Source organism: Leopardus geoffroyi, chromosome D4 (assembly GCF_018350155.1).
Source record: "Leopardus geoffroyi isolate Oge1 chromosome D4, O.geoffroyi_Oge1_pat1.0, whole genome shotgun sequence".
Taxonomy (NCBI): Eukaryota; Metazoa; Chordata; class Mammalia; order Carnivora; family Felidae; genus Leopardus; species Leopardus geoffroyi.
The window spans coordinates 31,223,284-31,242,461 of record NC_059342.1 but is presented as its reverse complement, the minus strand read 5'-3'; the positions used below and the strand labels follow the sequence as shown (position 1 = coordinate 31,242,461).

At 40.3% G+C, this 19,178-nt stretch overlaps 1 long non-coding RNA gene across 2 annotated transcripts; it reads right to left on the bottom strand.

Moving 5' to 3' along the window:
• Positions 1-4,219: 4,219 nt before the first annotated feature.
• LOC123593858 lies at positions 4,220-19,144 on the bottom strand. 2 transcript variants are annotated; one of them, XR_006710564.1, is made up of 4 exons: positions 19,062-19,144; positions 9,704-9,784; positions 4,493-5,078; positions 4,220-4,330 (listed from the first exon to the last, which is right to left on the bottom strand). It is a non-coding gene; the product is annotated as an uncharacterized LOC123593858 (long non-coding RNA). The 2 variants fall into 2 exon arrangements; XR_006710565.1 differs by having other exon boundaries at positions 4,220-5,078.
• Positions 19,145-19,178: the final 34 nt, after the last annotated feature.

Genomic DNA, 19,178 nt, shown 5'->3' with positions numbered 1-19,178 from the left:
AGTGAGTACAACTCTATAAGTCTGATTATACAAAAATTCTAGTAAAGATGAATCTAATCTAGAAGGATAGAAAACAGATTAGCAGTTGCCTGGGGGTAGAGGTGGGAATTGACTAGGTAGGGAAACAGGGGACGTTTTAGGATGATGGAAAGGTCTAAATATAGATTGTGATGGTGATTACACAGCTGTATAAATTTTCAAAACTCATCCAAGTATATGGAAAATTATATACATTATGGTATGTAAATTATACATTGACTGATTTAAAAAATGATATAGGCGAGTCATTTTGTGGGGAGATATTCAATTCTGAACTAACCAAATTGCTTGGTTATTATTCCCTGCCCCCTTCCAGATGGCTACTTGATCTTGGGCAAGTCATGTTTCATCCAAAAAACTCAGTTTCTTCCTCTGTGAAATGGTAATGATTACTATTAACCACATTCTTTTAAGGAATGTGTTCTGAGGTCATCTACACCAATCACTGAAAACAATGCCTGACATAGAGTAAGTGATCAGAAAGTAAGAATTCTCACTGTTACCTATTTTATTAGTGTTATTAAAAATCAGAGTAATGATCTGTCTTCTTTAAAGGAGTTTGACATAACATCATAGCTCATATAAAAGAAGAGAGTAAAGTTAGGGCTAAAAAAAGATACCCTTGAAGGTGACAACTGTGCAGGAGGTCCTCATGCCATGGGAACATCAGTTTTTTTAGAGTACTCTTTACCTGATGATACTCATTCCTGAAATCTTGAAACATTAGGCTTTATGTATTTCTGTCAACAGACTATGATTCACCTCAAAATACTTTCAACAGATATAGTTCTCTGGAAACTTATTTTCCATAAAGGTAAGAAAAGCTCCCTCTCTATAGGGCACTGTTCCCCTGGAAGCTTTTAGACACCACAGGGAGCCGGGTGGGCCATAAGTCAGTCCTGGGTTCTCTGTGATAGTCTGTGGTAACAACTATAAACCAGATTAAAAGATTTTAGAGGGAAAATGCACTTGAGGGTAGTGCTTATATCAATCACACACATACATCTTAAATGCCCTAACCTGTAATGGAGGTGATTTTATTTGTTTCCTGTGGTTCCATTTAACCCATGAATTTGCCCGGCATTCTCTTGGGCTAGTGGAATGACAGTACAGTGCCCTCTCTGTTGAAAGAAAATTCAGTGACTGGCCGCTGCTTTGGCTCTGACTCACTGTCAAAAGTTGTAAAACTTCATGACTTTAGTAGTTACCTATTGCTACATAAATTACCACAAACCTAGCGACTCAAAACAACACACATTCCTTATCTCACAGTTTTTCCCGGAAGGAGTCTAGACACAACTAAGCAGTTCCTCTGCTCCAGGGTCCCCCCTAAGGCTGTAATTCTGTTGTCTGACAGGCTTGGCCAGGAAAGAATTCGCTTTCACACTCACATGGTTGTTGGCAGAATCTCAGTTCCACAAGGGCTGAGGGGACTTGGGGCTTCTGTTCCTGGTGACTATTGACCTGAGGCTGCCCTTAGCTCCTTGCCAAATGGGGGTGTGAAATTTCTCAGTCCTGTGCAGTGTAGGAGAGGGCATGTGCGCAGCAGATAGCACCTGAGTGCTTTATAGAGGTAATCCTGGGGAAGGAAGCACTGGCTAAGTGTGAAACTATCTATCTAAATGGAACAAAATCGGTACTGAGAGGGCAAACTCATTATCTACTGATAAATACTTCTTTGCCTAAAATAACTATTTTGCCTTAATTTTTTAATTATTGCTTATTTCCCCAACTGTTGGATGTGGACCACCCATCTTTGCAAATGAAAATGTCTAAGGCCTTCCTACAACTGTAATTCTGTCCCAGCTAAGGCCCTGCATTTCTCATTTGTTTTAATTTCAAAGGAATACATTGAAAAAAATATATAATACCTCAAAATACAAAATAATATAAAAAGAATCTCCTAATCCTCCTATCATTACTAGAGATAGTTTGCTACCTATTTTCATGGACCAGAGTTTCTCAACCTCACTATTCACTTTTTGAGTCAGTTAATTCTTTGTTGTAGGAACCACCCTATGCACTGTAAGGTGTTTAGTAGCATCCTGGCCTCTACCTACTAGATGCCAGTAGCACCCTTCCTCAGTCATGAAATTCAAAAACATTTGCAGACATTGTCAAATGTCCCCTGGGAGGGCAAGGCAAATCTCTTCAGGTTGAGTACCACTGTTCCAGATTTTATGCATATACCTACATCTACGTGTCAAAGTACACACACACACACACACACACACACACACACACACACACACAGTTATCTTATTTTGTTTTTTAATAGAATCATATTGTGAAGTGTTCTAAAGTTTGTTTTTTGCACTTAGAGTTATATCATATCCTTGATACATTTCTATTACACACAGATATAGTTCCTTCTTTTATTTATTTTTTTAAAGTTTATTATTTATTTTTGAGAGAGAGAGAGAGAGCAGGAGTGGGGAGGGACAGAGAAAGAGGGAGATACAGAATCTGAAGCAGGCTCCAGGCTCTGAGCTGTCAGTACAGAGTCCAATGTGAGGCTCAAACTCACAAACTGTGAGTTCGTGACCTGAGCAAAAGTCAGATGCTTAACTGAGCCACCCGGGCGCCCCCAGTTCCTTCTTTTAAACCATCATATGTAGGGGCACCTGGGTGGCTCAGTCAGTTAAGCGTCTGACTTCGGCTCAAGTCATAATCTCATGGTACATGAGTTCAAGCCGCACTGCACTGACAACGTAGAGCCTGCTTGGGATTCTCTCTCTCTCTCTTCTCCCCCACTCTCTCTCTCTCAAGATAAATAAATAAAACCTTTAAAAAAAATTTTAAATAAACCATCACATGTAACCATAATTAAATACTTCCCCACTGATGAACATTTAGTTTATTTGCAGGTTTTTTGTGTTTTGTTGTTTTTGTTTTTGGGGGGGCTTTTTTGCTATTACAAACTATGCTACAATTAAAGTCTTTGAAAATGTTAAATATGTAATCTCCATATTTATGTGACTATTTTGTAGGATAAAAGTGGATTTGTTAAGGCAAATAGTATGTACATTTTTAAAATTATAAACATTTCCAATTTTTTGGTGAAAAATTGCATCAATTACCAGCAAATTTCCATTTCTCCACACTCTCTCCAACCCTAAATATCATCAATCTTTTTACTTTTGCAAAACCGAAAGGTTAAAAATAGAAAGATAGTTTATTTCAATTTGCCCTTCTTTGATTATGAGAGGGTAATCATCCTCTGCTATTTTTGTCTCCTTTTGCTCATACTCAGAACAAGACAGGCCATGATGTGGAATCCATGGTGGGAACAGGGTTTACCCTCTAATTCCTTGACTCAGAATGTTTTCATCAGAGTAGCAAAAGCAAGGAGACATCAATGTCATCTAAGATAGCTGCAAATTGAAATGTTTTGGAGGACCCTGCAGGAAAATGCAAATAAATGCTGAAGGGGAATCAGTAGAGTTTGGTGAGGGTTTTGATAACTGGAGAGTGGTGACGTTTTCACATTTGTAAAGTGTTAATGATTATTCAAACTGAATAACACCTGTCTATGAGCCAGATTTGGCCAGGAATTTGCAACCCCTGATCTAAAATAATGAGCCTGATTGTCCAAAGAAATACATCTAAGTACTAGATTTTGGCTTCTGTAGAAAAAAAAAAAAAAAAAAATCCCTTATGTTCAAAATTCTAATATTTAGCTAAACTTTTTGTTTTACATATTAATTTAAGGTTATGACTTAATTTTTGTTCAAAAATTAAGAAAAAACTTAATTTTTTAGAAAACATATGAATACTTTTTTTTTTTTTTGCCTCACCTACACGCATAAAAGATTAACTGAAACTAATTACGAATTTGCCAGGAAGCAAGTATTAGGAATTTGCTTCTTTAGTATTTATCTATGTTTTTATAGATACATTCCAATTGAAAGAATTCTTGGGGCGCCTGGGTGGCTCAGTTGGTTAAGCTTCCAACTTAAGCTCAGGTCATGATCTCACAGTCTGTGAGTTTGAGGTCCACATCGGGCTCTGTGCTGACAGCTCAGAGCCTGGAGCCTGTTTCGGATTCTGTATCTCCCTCTCTCTCTCTGTCCCTCCCTGACTCATGCTCTGTCTGTCTCTCTCTCACACAAATAAATAAACATTAAAAATTTTTTTTAAAATACACTGGATGGAATGAATGGTAGACTAGAGACTGAAGTGCTAATACTCATATGAATTAGTTTATTTATTTTTATTAGCTGATTCAAACTTCTTGCTTCATCTTTTTGTTTGATTGCCAACTCACGCGGGAGCCAGGTTTTGGTCGAGCCTGCACCAAAGGAAACAGCGGTATCTCTTTAAGGGTCTGCTTACAGGGTCAATGTCATTCAAAAGTTCTTCTCTCTCCCAAAATGCCTTTTTGGCTCTGATTAGAAATAGTTAACACTGGCAGGCAAAATGTTTTGTGTTGCTCTGAGGTATGAAACATTACCTGTTCGGTGAAGCAACATCACATAACTGCTGTGCCAGGCCTCTTCCACCAAATGATTCATCAGTTTCATGGAGTCATTTGTCAACATCATTATCCTGATCACTACCAATTAGCATTTGTAGAGCATCCACACAGAGATGACACTATACTTGGTGCTTGACAGATTACAAGGAAGACAAAGAGTACAATTTATAAAGTATACTGCTGGAACTGTGCATTTGAATATGAAACATAACACAAACATACCTGTAAGTCCAAGCCTACCTGGGCCACAGATAGTGGAATAAACTCATTGAAACTCACCACTGAGCTTCACAGTAGCTATTTGTGTTGCATCAGAGGACGGAGCATATGGTCCTTTCACAGGAAAGATCCAGAGAAAGGTTCCCAGTCTCCTTGGGGATCCCAGAATCAGACTAAAGATTCGGGAGGGCTTTTGCTGAAAAGTTGAAATCTCCAGAATCCTTTTACAATGCCTCTGGCCAGTGAGTGACCACCAAGTCTCTAAAGATTTGGGGAATTTGAAGATTCCAAAGAAGATTCAGTAGGTAAGCCATGGGAATTTCAAAGAGCTCTACAAAAAACTCTGGAACACAAACACACTTGAAATTATCAGAGGAGAACTGTTGTACAAACGTTTTCAGTTAATAGCTTTAATTAGAGACAAAGTAGGCACTAGAGTTGAACCAAGACTATTTTTCACCATTGTCATCATTCTCATTTTAAAGTATCCTTGCTGCTTGTATATCCTCTTGTGCTAGATAGAAACAAAATAAAAAAGCTGAAGAACAAAATCTAGTAGTGCCTATCTGAGAGCTCACTGAAAGCTTACTAGGGGAGTAAACAGGGTAACCCTAATTGACAAGCAGGTTGTATGCCCTTAGTGGGTGTCCAATGGGATGTTTGAAAAACAAGATGCATTTTCCCCAGGGACTGAGTGCTTGGTGGTTAGGCACCGAGGCTGGTACAGGATAGCCCACTTGCCAGGAAGTGTATCTGAAGTCACCCAACAGAAGTCACCCACACAATGTCACCCAACAGACCCTAACCCCTATGGGCTACATGATCTCTCTGGGAAGCTGGGCACACAACCGTCCCAGTGCAGTTGATCAAGGCTTGCCCTTCTTCTAGCTGCCCAGAGTGGGGCCGTGGGAGATGTGGGTTCTTCCCAGCACCCCAACAAGATGGGGCAACCTGGGAAAGAGGAGAGATAGGGGTGGCATCCAGGTGGCCTCTGGGGCTGGAGTGACCTTGTCTATCCCAGTGGATTTCCCATCACCCTTTGTTCTCCCAGCTCCACAGACCTGCACAGGGTTCCCTTTACACTAAGGATTTCAAAGTGGCCACTTGGGAGAATGCCCTGCCCTGTGAAGGTTTCCTGAGTGTTTGTGGTGGGTAATGAAGCGGAAGGGGATAAGAGGACAGTCCCTCTCCCACTCCTTGGTACATCCTAGTGCACAGGACTAAAAGGAGGCTTGGCTGCAAGTTCAAACAAATCCAGGTTTTGGTCATGCAGGGTCTCTGGTCCTAGGGCTGGGAGCACAGGTTCAGGGACCACAAGCAGGGCTGGGCTGTCCCTCTGCAGCCAGGAACCACCCACTCCAAGATGGATGCCAAGGAGCAGGGGTATAAGCAGGTGCTCTGTGCTCTCCTTTTCCTCCCAAGACCCCGCTTCCCCACTGGGCACTGTGAGAAACAGGCCAGCCTTTGCATGTCCTCAGCAAGCTGGCAGGTGGAAAGGAGACAGTACCTCCAGGGGGCAGACAGAGAAAGAATGGCAAGCATCAGTGGCCATCAGTTTCAAGTGGGCCATTTGGTAGGAGAAAACACTCAAGCAGTTTTAGGAAAAATAAACTTCCAAATTATTCACTGAGTTTTTAAAAATATACTTCTATACATTTATAAGGAAAAGATCAATGACCCAATAGAAAATGGGCAAAGGACATAAAGTTTTTTCAGAAAAAATACAAATAAGCAATATGAAATTATAACAAAATGCACTGATAATCAAAGATATAAATCTCAAAAGCATTGTGCTAAGTGAAAAAAGCCAGACACAAAAGAATACAGACTGTATGAGTCCATTTATATGAAATTCCAATAAAGGCAAAGCTATAGTGGCAGAAAGCAGTGAATGCCAAGCACCGAGCTTGGGGGAGGGGATGGATGGCAAGGGCAGGAAAGGAACTTTGTGGGATGATGTGGTGGTTATACTACTGGGTTCATTTGTTAAAAGTCGTCCATCTGTACACTTAAAATTGACAAAATTTGGGGTGCCTGGGTGGCTCAGTTAGTTGAGTGTCTAACTCTCAGTTTCAGTTCAGGTCATGATCTCACAATTTCAAGGTTCAAGCCCCACATCAGGCTATGTGCTGACAGTGCAGAGCCCGCTTGGGATTCTCTCTCTCTCCCTCTCTCTCTGCCCTTCCCCCACTCACACGTCTCTGTCTCTCTCAAAATAAAAAAATAAACTTTAAAAAATGTTTTTAATTAACAAATTTTACTGTTTATAAATGATATCTTAAAGCCGACAATAAAAAAATATTTTAAAGCCTAATTATGGATATAAAGCAAACTCATAATTCTAGACTTTTTTGCCTTGAAATAGTCTTTAGAGACCATCTGGTATAACTTCTTCCCTTTATGTCAAATGAGTGAGGAAATGAAGGTCCGCAGAGAGATTATGTCGCTTATTCAAAATGATACATCCTGCTGGTTGTGGAACCACATCCCATCACCCAGTCTTTTCAGATTTATCTCTATCCTGCCATCCTCCCCCAGCACATTTAAACTGTAATTGTATCATGACATCACACAATTCATAGGTACCCATAAAATACCTTTCAGCTATATAGTACTTTTCATTTTTAACACACCACCATTGTGTCCAACCAGAGAGGCAGAACCAGTAAGAGGTAAATATAGTAAGTTTTATTGGAAGGAATTAGTTCATGTGATTATGGGGCTGGTTAGGCAAGTCCAAAATCTGTGGGGCAAACCATCAGGGAAAACATGCTAGAACTCTTAGGCACAACTAAGTCCACAAATGGGATATCTTTTTTCTTAAGAAGGACTCAGCTCTGCTCTTAAGATCTTGCATCTGGACCAACCAGACTATCTAGGGTAATCTCCCTCACTTAAAGTCAACTGATATGAACTTTCTTCAGCATAGCAATATCTAGATTAGTGTTCAGTTGAATAGCTGGGGACTAGAGCCTAAATTGGCACATAAAACTGACCATCACATTCATGTAATAGATAAAAACAATGTTACCACTTCCATTTTTCTACTCTGGGAATGGAAGCACAGAACGCTTGAATCATTTGCCTAAGGACACACAGCTATCTCACATTTTGTGGTGTTTTTTGTTTTTAAGTGTGTATTTATTTATTTTGGGGGGGGGGGCAGAGAGAGAGAGACACAGAGAGAGAATCCCAAGAAGGTACTGCACCATCAGCATAGAACCCCACACAGGGCTCGAACTCACACACCATGATACCACGACCTGAGCCGAAATCAACAGTGGGACACTTAACTGGCTGAGCCACCCAGGCACCCCTCATATTTCGTTTTTCAATTGTAAAATGGTTAGCAATTCTTACCTCACATGATTGTTGTGAGGAATAAATTAAATCACTTCCAACTGTGTATGTAAAGTCTCTGCACATTGAGTTCTCAATGTTGTAAAACAGCAATTAGATGACATTTTGCTTATAAATGAGATGGTTTACAAATTCTGAGGAAATGGAAATTTTCATTTGCTACAGAAGGGAATACACATTGGAATCACTTTTTTCAGCAAGTAGCTCCATTTTCAGAAGTTAGTTTTTTGGTTTTTGGGGTTTTTTTTGTTTGTTTGTTTGTTTGTTTTTTTGAGAGAGAAAGAGGGAGGGAGAGCACATGTCCATGCAAGCAGGGGAGGGAGAGAGAGAATCTTAAGCAGGGTCCAGACCCAGCCTGGAGCCCTACTTAGGGTTCAATCTCATGATAATGAGATCAAGACCTGAGCCGAAATCAAGAGTCAGACACTTAACTGACTGAGTCACACAGGCGCCCCCAGAAGTTAGTTTTATAATATTTACACACATCGATACAGATACATGTGCAAGGATATTCATTGCAGTAGTGTCTGTAAATGAAAGAAACAAATTCTAAATGCTCATAAATAAGAGAAAAGGAGAGTGTTTAGGTCATTACAGTATGGGTGAACACTGGAATGCTCTATGTGTTATCAAGGTAAGGTATCTATGCTATAGTATTAAATCTAAAATAGAAGAGTTTAGGGGCGCCTGGGTGGCTCAGTCAGTTAAGCAGCCGACTTCGGCTCAGGTCATGACTCCGTGGTCCATGAGTTCGAGCCCCGCGTCGGGCTCTGGGCTGACGGCTCAGAGCCTGGAGCCTGTTTCAGATTCTGTGTCTCCCTCTCTCTGACCCTCCCCCGTTCATGCTCTGTCTCTCTCTCTGTCTCAAAAATAAATAAACGTTAAAAAAAAAATTAAAAAAAAAAATAAAATAGAAGAGTTTGTATTATTTGATGCCATAGACATTTTGCCAATTGCTTTGGTGGTGGACAGGAGATGGATTTTGCGCCCATTCTGTTCAGGTGAACATTTTGCCTCCTGAGAAAGAACTCTAAGGTAGTGGCAGTGTTTTGGTTAAAACTTCAAAGGCTGCACCAAATGCTACTGACTGACTGTCCTCTCAGATCAGAATATCAGCTCTTGTTTTCTCTGTGTACACAGGAGGACCTACAAAGGTTAATAGTGAGGTCACCAGAGGGACTTTTTGGGAGGGCAGCCTTAGGGTCAATGGTGCAATGAGGCGATTCCTTCAAAACTGAGACCAGGCAGCAGGTCACAGTCAAATGAGCTAGAGCTGAACCAGGTGACAAACAATGGATCCTATGGTTAGGGCAGAAATACCTGAATCAACCAGACGCATCTGATCCATGATAGAGGGCACTATGTAGCGTTGGTTGCAATGTCTTTTATTTCATGTTGTTCAGAACTCCTCTTTTTCCTGATGAGATCTGGAGAAGAGGAGGCTGCTATATTTTCTTAGTCTCCCTCTATCGAGAGGATGGGATGATTACATGGGAACCTCACTACTTGGGGTCCCACATAATGAGAAACTGCCAAGACTTTCAGGTCAATGGCAAAGAAAGAAAGCACAAGTCCACATACTATCCAACAGGAATATTTGCTTCATACCTACTACTTCATTGGATGTAAGCTCCTCCATTACAGGGAATATATCAGTGTTTGTGTATCCTTGATTCCTCAGAACAGGACCTGACATAAAAGGGACTCCATAAAGATTCATAGAGTGAATGGCAAAACATCATTTCCTGAATCCAGCCATTGTACTGTCATCCCAAGCTCCCCTGCCCTTCCCATTCCAACACCTTATACAGTACCCTAGGAGGAAGAGAGTGCAGGTCATTTGCAAAGGAAGAAATAGAGAGGACACCCAATCTCACAGGCCTGGCTAGAGAGCTAGCAGTAAGGGCAAGGGCCAGTCTTTCATGTCACTCTTGGCTCAGGCCTGGCGCTCTCAGCCAATGCTGAGCCTCAATTCCTCAAGACCTTCATCTCACACCTACCACTTTTCTTCAAATAAAATATATTTTACAATTCTATCATTGTTCTTAGAGGATTTCAAATGCATTCATAAGTCCAAGTGAATCCCTGGAGGGGAGAGCTTCCAAGGACAATAAGGTAAAAAATGGAAGAAATCTGACAGAGGATCATCCAGAATAGGAAGGATGCCAGCTCCCATGGTTTTATGATTCCCTGACTCAAGTTACAAACTTCTCTAATGCTTTACAAGAGGATTCTAGATATGTAAGAATGGCCAAAGCTATAAGCACGATCAGTATACAATATCTCAATGAGAATAGTTTTTGCTGCAATTGGATTGAATGTTACTTCTCAAAGATACTGCAATTTGTAAGGCAGAAATTCTATAAATGGCTGCTTATATCAACACTCATGTTACCTCATTTAGTTTTTAATACAACCTTATGATGTCATTAGTATTATCCACATTTTATAATAGGTGAAACCAAGGCTTGGAGAGGGTAAATTATTTGTGCAAGGTTTATGCCTATCAAAGATAAGATTGGAGTTATCTGCAGTACAAAGAAAGGGCAATCAGGTAGTAAGTTGTGTCCAGAATTACTGGAAATTGTTGCTTTTATTGGTCTGTCATTTTGCCATTGACTGTTTTAATACAGATATGGTTGTAACATCAAAAGGTTTTAAAATAGAAGCTCTGGGATATTCTTTATTTTTAGTTATTAAAGTTTAGTATTTCCAGCAAACATCCTTATTTATCAGCTCTCTCCTCTACCTCAGCCAAAATAATAAAGAAAAAAACATTAATGGTTTTTCATTGCTTCTCCAAATCCAAAAAGATAAAACAGAAATGAAATTCAGTTAACTTCCCACCTTTCTCCCCTTTCATAAACTGGGCAAAATGACCAAATCATCCGTTTTTAGATGTCAAGTCCCCATTGTGCTTACAGAAAGGTTTCATTGCCTGTTAAGTGCAATGTCTACATCTTCTGAGTTCTCAATAGGGGGAAATGCAACAATATTACACCAAATGACTTTATTATTATTCTCATATTCTTGGAAATCAATAAACACTTAATTAATATGATTCTTCCCTTCATGCTTATTTTTACCATTTCTCTCACGCACCCCAAACTACTTATTTTTCTCCTCAGCGTCCCACTAGGTTTCACCAAGGAAAGAAACAGCAGAAAAGGGTCTCCACTCCCCAGGATCAGGCAGGCCATGGTAGCCACTTGGCTACATCACAAGAAGTCACCTACAGGGACCTCTTGCACTACCCTGGTGGACTCCAACAGAGTTCTAGAATCCACCCTAAGGATGGAGTGTTCAGGCCTTAAGAGACTTTTGATGGTCAGTTTCTGTCTTGGGAACTCTCTAAGGATTGAGGTAGTTCTAAGTTCCTTGTGGCATTTCTAAGCATCTCAAGGACAGTGAGGAGGATCTAGGATTCTGTGTCCTGGGAGCAAGAGAAGTTTCCTAAGTACACCTGAGACCCACTAAACTCTGGGTCAAGTGCGATAGTCCCCAGGGAGCTAAGCCAAATTGGCAACAATTCTTCTCTTGGCCCACAAATTGCCATTTTGCAGTGATATTTACATTTGCAGTGATATCTATCACACTCTGGGGACATCAATACTATAAAACAAAGTCTCTGTCCCTTGAGACACTTTTGTTGGGGAGACAAGACGTGTAACTTCGTTTTGCTTGTCCTCCTGATATAACTAAAACACTTTCTCATGTCATTCAAATTTTCATTTAGTTCCATTTCCCTCTTTGAACTTGGAGGAAAAATTCTTCTTTTACCACTTCCCAAATTTTTTCAGTCAAATTCCACTTACTTTCCACAGTCATGCAAACCATCACTTGACACATCAAGTGTCACTTCTACACTGAGCCCATGGAAATGTACAAACTAGGCAAATGCGAGGGGTAGGGTACTGTGAAAAGGAGTGAGTGGATTTATAAGACACACATGCCATATCCACAATGTAGATGCTAATTAGCTTTGGAATGGCCACCTTGTGTGATCCTGCTCCCTGGATGAGAAACCTGGGATGATGGGCAAGGAAACATTCAATCAGTCAGGACACCAGACTCCAAGCCTTACTAATTCAAAGTGCATGGGAGCTACAACCTGAGGGGACTTGTGTATTCTGCAATGTGCCTGATTTATCCTCCTAGAGCGGAAGAACACCATCTGGGCACAGGATTCTATTAATAATAAAATGCATTTAAAAGGAGTAGTTGTAAAAATAATAATAAAAGAAAATAAAGAAAATAAAATAAAATAATAACATAACATAACATAACATAAGTAGTTGTTAGGGTGCCTGGGTGGCTCAGTCGTTTAAGCATCCAGCTCTTGATTTTGGCTCAGTACATGATCTCACAGTTCATGGGATCGAGCCTCATGTTGGGCTCTGTGCTGACAGCTTGGAGCTGGCTTAGGATTCTTTCTCTCTCACTCTCTCTCTGCCCCTCCCCTGCTTGTGCTCGCTTGCTCTCTCTCGAAATAAATAAATTAATTTTTAAAAAAAGAAGTAGTAGTGCTTTGTTGAATCAGAACCATCTATTCTATACTGAACTCTTACATGCTATTTCATCTGACCATGTTAGCAGCAATCTTGAAGAAAAATCAGATTCCTTATTCAAAGGGTAAGTTAGTTCTCAAAAATGAAATCTGGGTTCCTCGGTGGATGCTATGGATTTGAGGATAAAGTTTAGATGTACTTGAGACCACAGTTATAGGTCTGCTTTGAGGACAATGAAATCAAGATAGGGAGGCAGCAACCATTGGGTTGATGAGCAAGGGCAGAGAGGGAACACAAGACAAAAGAGAAAACAAACATAAACCACCAGAGTGGAGTCAGTGACTCAGCAAAATTACCAAAGCTTCTGGTTTTGGTTTTGGTTTTTTGACAGGATCATATAGGGAATTGGGGATGCTTGATTGTATAGTTTTATTTCCTTTTTATGGTCTCAAATCTTTTTTAAAGAAAGCTTTATGTATGTGTTTTTAGGATTGGTGAATGAATGAACCTCACTTTTTTAATACCTGAGCTTCCCAAAACCATGAGTCATCAGCATTGTCATCAGAGGTAGGCTTAAAATCTGATAATGAATTGACCATAGCTAAGGTACAGTTTTGTCTCCAAGAAATGATCAAGCAAGGAAACACCTAGGAGGCACAGGGCAAAACACCTTCCTGGAAGTTGGTAGAGCAGGAAGATGTGGGGGCCCAGCCCAATAAGGGCAGCAATGCCTTCTGCATGGCTCACCTGTCTCCCCTCCTCTCAGCCTGATGCAAGGTAAGCCTACATTGAAGTCCAAGTGGAGAGCCTGGCCCTGGGGAGCTTTAGCACTGTATCTCGCTATGGCCTTGGTGTGCACATTTCATTTCTCTTGCTGCGTCTGGAACCCAGAGTCCAGTTTGCCAAATAGGTAATGGGGACTGGGGCTTGGGGAGGAGGGCAAAGTCCCCAAAGCCCAGCTTCCTTTTCTAAGCCCTGGTGACCTAAAGTACATTTAAGTTCTTTCTTCACTCCAGAGAGGAACCCATGCCACCCTTGATTTTGTATACCCCCTGCCATGACCATCCCCATCTATAAAATGGGGTGTACAATAGCACCTATCTCCTCAGGCAGGGGTTCTCAGAGTGGGTCCCCTAACCAGTAGCATCAGCATTGCTTGGGAACTTGTTAGAAAAGCAAATTCTCAAACCCCACTGCAGACTCACTGCATCAGAAACTCGGGGGTTGGAGGTCACCAATCAGTTCTCACAAGCCCCCAGGTAATTTAGATGGTCTCTCAAGTTTGAGAACTGCTATAACAGGGTTGTTGTGATGAGTAAATGATGGAGAAGCTAGAAGATGCTCAGTATGATGCCTGGCACCTAAGTGTTATCTAGCTGTTAGTATCCTCATCGTGGTTACCATCATCATTATCATCATCACAATCATCATCATCGCAAGAATCCTTTCTAATAATGCTTTAATTTCCAGGAGTAATGAGTCCTCTCATATGAAGATGCTTTTCCTGTGGAACAAACCCCTGGCACATGCATGTGCAAGCTGACTCTTAACAGTACAGAGGTCTTTTCTGTCTTGACCACTTACCATAATGATGTAGGGTGTCAAGGGGAAAAATGCAAGAATGTACATTTGTAAGGAAAGACTTTATTAATGGGGACAATTGCCATAGGAATATGCTCAAAGTCTAAAACCAGAATTGTCTTCAGGAAGGGATGGATAAGCAATGCTTTTATATGCAGAGACCCTGAAATGATGAGTAGCTGTGGAACGAGTAAGGAGGGATGGGGCGAGGAAGAGGTAATAAAAACTGTGTGGGAGTCTTGAAATTCAAAAAGCTATGTCAAACATTGATTGCACTAACAGTCAAGGCAGGAAATGTCTGTAGTCAGGGACATCAGCAAAGTTACAGAGTGGGAAGTTCGCATAGAGTTTAGGGCCTGGTTGTCCTAGTCAAGTAAGCCTAAAGATGTTAAACACAAGTTGTGATCAGCCTTGTCAAGAAAATTAATATGTATGTATGTATGTATGTACTTATTTATTTATTTTTAGAGAGACAGCACAAGCTGGGGAGAGGGGCAAAGGGAGAGAGAGAGAATCTTAAGCAGTCTTCATGCTCAGCACAGAGCCTAAAGTGGGGCTTGATCCCACAACTCTGGTATCATGACTTGAGCCAAAATCAAAAGCTGAACGCTCAACTGATGTGGCAACTGAGCCACCAAGCACCCCAAGAAATTAGTTTTTATTTATGCCATGTTGCAATGACTAAATAATGGTCCCCCAAAGACATCAGATCATAATTCTTGGAACCCATCAATGCTACCTCACATGGCAAAGAGTTTGCAAATGTGATTAAGGATTTGGGGAGGGATATCCTGGATTATCTGGATGAGCTCTAAATGTAATCACAAGGGTTCTTATAAGAGGGAAGGGGAGGGAAATTTGACACAGACAAAAGAGGAGAAAGCAATGTGACCACAGAGGCAGAGATTGGGGTGATATGCCACAAACCAAGGAGTGACTAAAGCCACCAAAAGCTGGAAGAGAAGAACACGTTTTCCCCTAGAGCCTCAAGAGGAAGCACAGCTCTATGATACCTGGTTTTCAGCCCAAGTGATACTGATTTTGGACTTCTGCCCTCCACTAACTGTGAGAGAACAAATTCCTATTGTTTTAAGCCACGAAGTTTGTGGGAATTTGTTACAGAAGCTGTAAGAAACTAATACATCTTGTTTCATGAAAAGACTCTTCAGATTTGAGGATGAGATCCTCTGGGAGCCAAAGGAGAGTTTGTGGATTATAGTTTTGGCGATAGGGAAAATCCCACAAGTCAGCTCTTTTGGTACCTACTGGACCAAGAAGTTTCGCCATGTTATTTAAATGATAGTAGGCTATGCTCATATGTTGTAAAATCAAGATTACTGTAGTTAGGGGAACCTGGGTGGCTCAATCAGTTAAGTGTCTGATTCTTGGCTTCTGCTCATGTCATGATCTTAAGGTTCATGAGATCAAGCCCCGTGACAGGCTGCATGCCAAGAGTGGAGCCTGCTTAGGATTCTCTCTCTCTCTCTCTCTCTCTCTCTCCCCCTCCCCCACTCACATGTGTGTTCTCTCTCAAAATAAATAAATAAACTTAAAAAAAAGATTACTGTAGTTAATCTCAGATTTTAAAATGGAAAGGCTGAGTTTCAGTAAAGCTGTTAGTGAAGTTACATGTAGAATGTATCTAAGTAAATTAATAAACTACACCAGGAGAAGACAATGAGCACCAACTAAGAGTTTAATTAATTCTTGTTATTGATTTATTTAACAAATTGGCTGATTGTTTAACCCTATAGGAAAAGCAAGGTTATAGTAGCTCAAAAAAATAATTTCATAAGTCGCTTCATGTAAACATCCAATTCATAAACAGGCTTTTTTCCATAAAATTATTAATTATAATAAACCACTTTACAAATTAACAGTTGCCTGTTATGTGATGTGTTTAAAAGTAAGTCTTGGCTCATTGAAATTTAAATAAATTGGAGAGGTTGTTATTTTGGGGAGAGGTGTTAAGTGGCCTCAGGGTCTTGAATACCATCACATTGGATTTATTTATTCCTCTATGGTTTAAAACTTCCAGAGATGAGGTATAGAATTATACCTTGTTTTACCAGTGAGCAAAAGAAACCTGGACATGCACATGAGAATATACTTTCACAGAGACTTAATTTTAAATAGGAATTGGAAAATTCTGCCAACTGAATTTTATTAAAGGCAGAGCTAAGTCTTGGTTGCTTGACTAAAATGTAACTATTTTAATACTAGTACTCATCTAAGTTATTTGGCAAAGGAATAGCAAATAGAATATGAAGAAAAAGAACACAATGGTTAGTAATACACATTCCTGCGATACTTTATTTTACAGATTATGTATATGTAGATGTCATGAGTTGGAGCAATAATATCTTCTACTCTTTTGCTTAAAAGATTTTCTCCTATATTTCTCCTAAATATATACATTTTTTATTTAAGTTTAGGTTTTGAGCATATTTGCTAGAGAGACGATTTCCCCTACAATGTGAGGTTGTATCACATTCCAAGAAATAAAGGTGATGTCATTCTTTGGAGCAGCACCTGCCAGGCAGCCTCCCATTCAGGCTATTGCCTAAGGTGCAGGAGGAAGTCAAGCAGTAGCAGGTTTTTCCACCTGTGCAATCCTTTGGAGCTGTGACCCCCAAGGCAACTGTAAAACCCACGTGTTAGAATAATTTAGATCTCTTGTGATAGACTGAGTAAACAAGCAAACAAAGGCCAAACTTTACATGATGAAGAACTCTAACCCACAAAAGAAACTTCTCCAGCAACCATTTTGGAATAGTCAGGCCTTACTTGCTCAATGGCTATCAATCTATTTTTGCCTCCACTTCCAACCCAGGACAAACCAGAAAAATCCAAATATTCTCCCCAAACCAACCACATAAGATGTTCCATTTCTAGTTATTCTTTCTCCGGCTTCCTCTTACAGAATTCTCCCTGTTTTGTCCTTGTAAAGCTTTTCCTCACCCTGGCTTCTTTTGAATGGTCTCCTTTTTGTAGCAAGTTATCATGTGGGTGGTCTTCCTTTACTTCCACATGTGGATGCTTGTGTGACCACCATGATTAATTTTTTTTTAAGCATAAAACAAAATCAAAGTTCATCCATATGCAATACACTTTTGTAACCACGTGAGAACTTTGGACTCCCAGCTGTGTGCGAGAGGAAAACGATTCTACTTCAAAGGATATAAAACGAAATCTTCAACAAGTTGACTTTTAGAAATACTTGCCTGATTGTGCTTCTATATAAGTTATCAATTTAATTTTAACTAAGTACAAATCGACATGCACTATGACTCCATAAAACATATAGATAGATCTATAGATCTATAGATAGATCTATATCTATCTATAGATAGATCTATCTATATACATCTATATACATCTATATACATATCTATCTATATCTATCTATATACATATCTATCTATCTATATCTATCTATATCTATCTAGATAGATAGATATAGAAAGAGAGAGAGAGAGAGAGAGGAAGGAGTTATGGGGAAAAGGACAAGGGTGTTCATTTTCTAAAATAGGTTTTCTTGGGGCACTGGGGTGGCTCAGTCAGCTAAGTGTCTGACTTCTGCTCAGGTCATGATCTCACTGTGAGATCAAGGCCCGCATCCGGCTCTGTGCTGACAGCTCAGAGTGTAGAGCCTGCTTCAGATTCTGTGACTCCCTTTCTCTTTGCCCCTCCCCTGCTCACGCTCTAAAAATAAATAAAAATTAAAAAAAATTTTAATATATTTTCTACAATAAATATGCTCCTTCTGCAATTAAAAAAGAAACTTTTAGAAACATTTCTGATTTCCTTAAATCTCTATATAGAGTTAACCCTTGACAGGGTTTGAAATGTGTTCACTTACACCCAAATTTCTTTTGATTAATACATTATAGTACTATAAATGTATTTTCTCTTCCTTGTGATTTTCTTAGTAACATTTTCTTTTTTATAGCTTACTCTAAGAATACATAATATATAACACATACAACATACAATATATGTGTTAGTCAACTTTCATAATATTGGTAAGGCTTCAGGTAACCGGCAGCTAATTAGTAGCTAAGGTTTTGGCTGTTGAAAAGTTATAATGCAGATTTTCACCTGCAAGGGGAGTTGTTGCCCCTAACAACCATGGTGTTCAAGAGTCTGCATATAAACACACACACACACACACACACACACACACACACACACACACAAATATATTTATATCTATTTGTTCTCCAACGGAAACACTTCTTCAAAGTGCATAACCACGTTAAGTGTTATTAAAGTATGTATATTCCTTATATCTCAAGAGAAGCACTTTGGATACTGAGTAAGACCTAACAATCAATCTCTAATGCAGAGTTTAAATAAATTAGTTTCCACCCTTCTCAACCACTTTTCCCCTTTTTATGAAACCATTTTTTTTTCCCTGTAAGTAATTCCTTTCTATTGGTTTTGTGAATGGCTCGAGAGGTAAGGGAGGGGGCGGGGAACAGAAGAGAAGCATTACGAAATGGCCATACCTCTGTACACCCATCCAGTCCATCCCCTTTCCTTCCAAGGACTAGGTCTTGCCCATTGCGTCCCATATTTTGGGGATTTCCAGTCCGCTCCAGATTCTTCCAAAACCCAGAGGCATCCCATCCTGAAACACTGATAACAAATCTGTCTGTGGGTTCTGCATCCTCCACCCGCCCCATTTTTGCTTGGAATAAACAGGAATTCTGGACTAGAATATACCGTTCTCAGTCCTCCGGGAGATTTTAACCAAAAACTTCAGCACCTAAGGACCCGCAAAGCGACGCGCTAGGGGCTCCAGTACGACCACCCGCCGATCTCATGAATTCGGGGGCAGTAAGTTGATCCGGGTCCCCAGTGAGGTGCCTCACCCCCTCCTCAGCGATGTCCGGAGCGCACAGAAGCAAGGCCCAGCAGTCCTGGGACAAGTTGAGACTGAGCCGCGTCACGCGCTGGGAGTCCCAAGCCTGGAGGCCCCGCCCACAGGC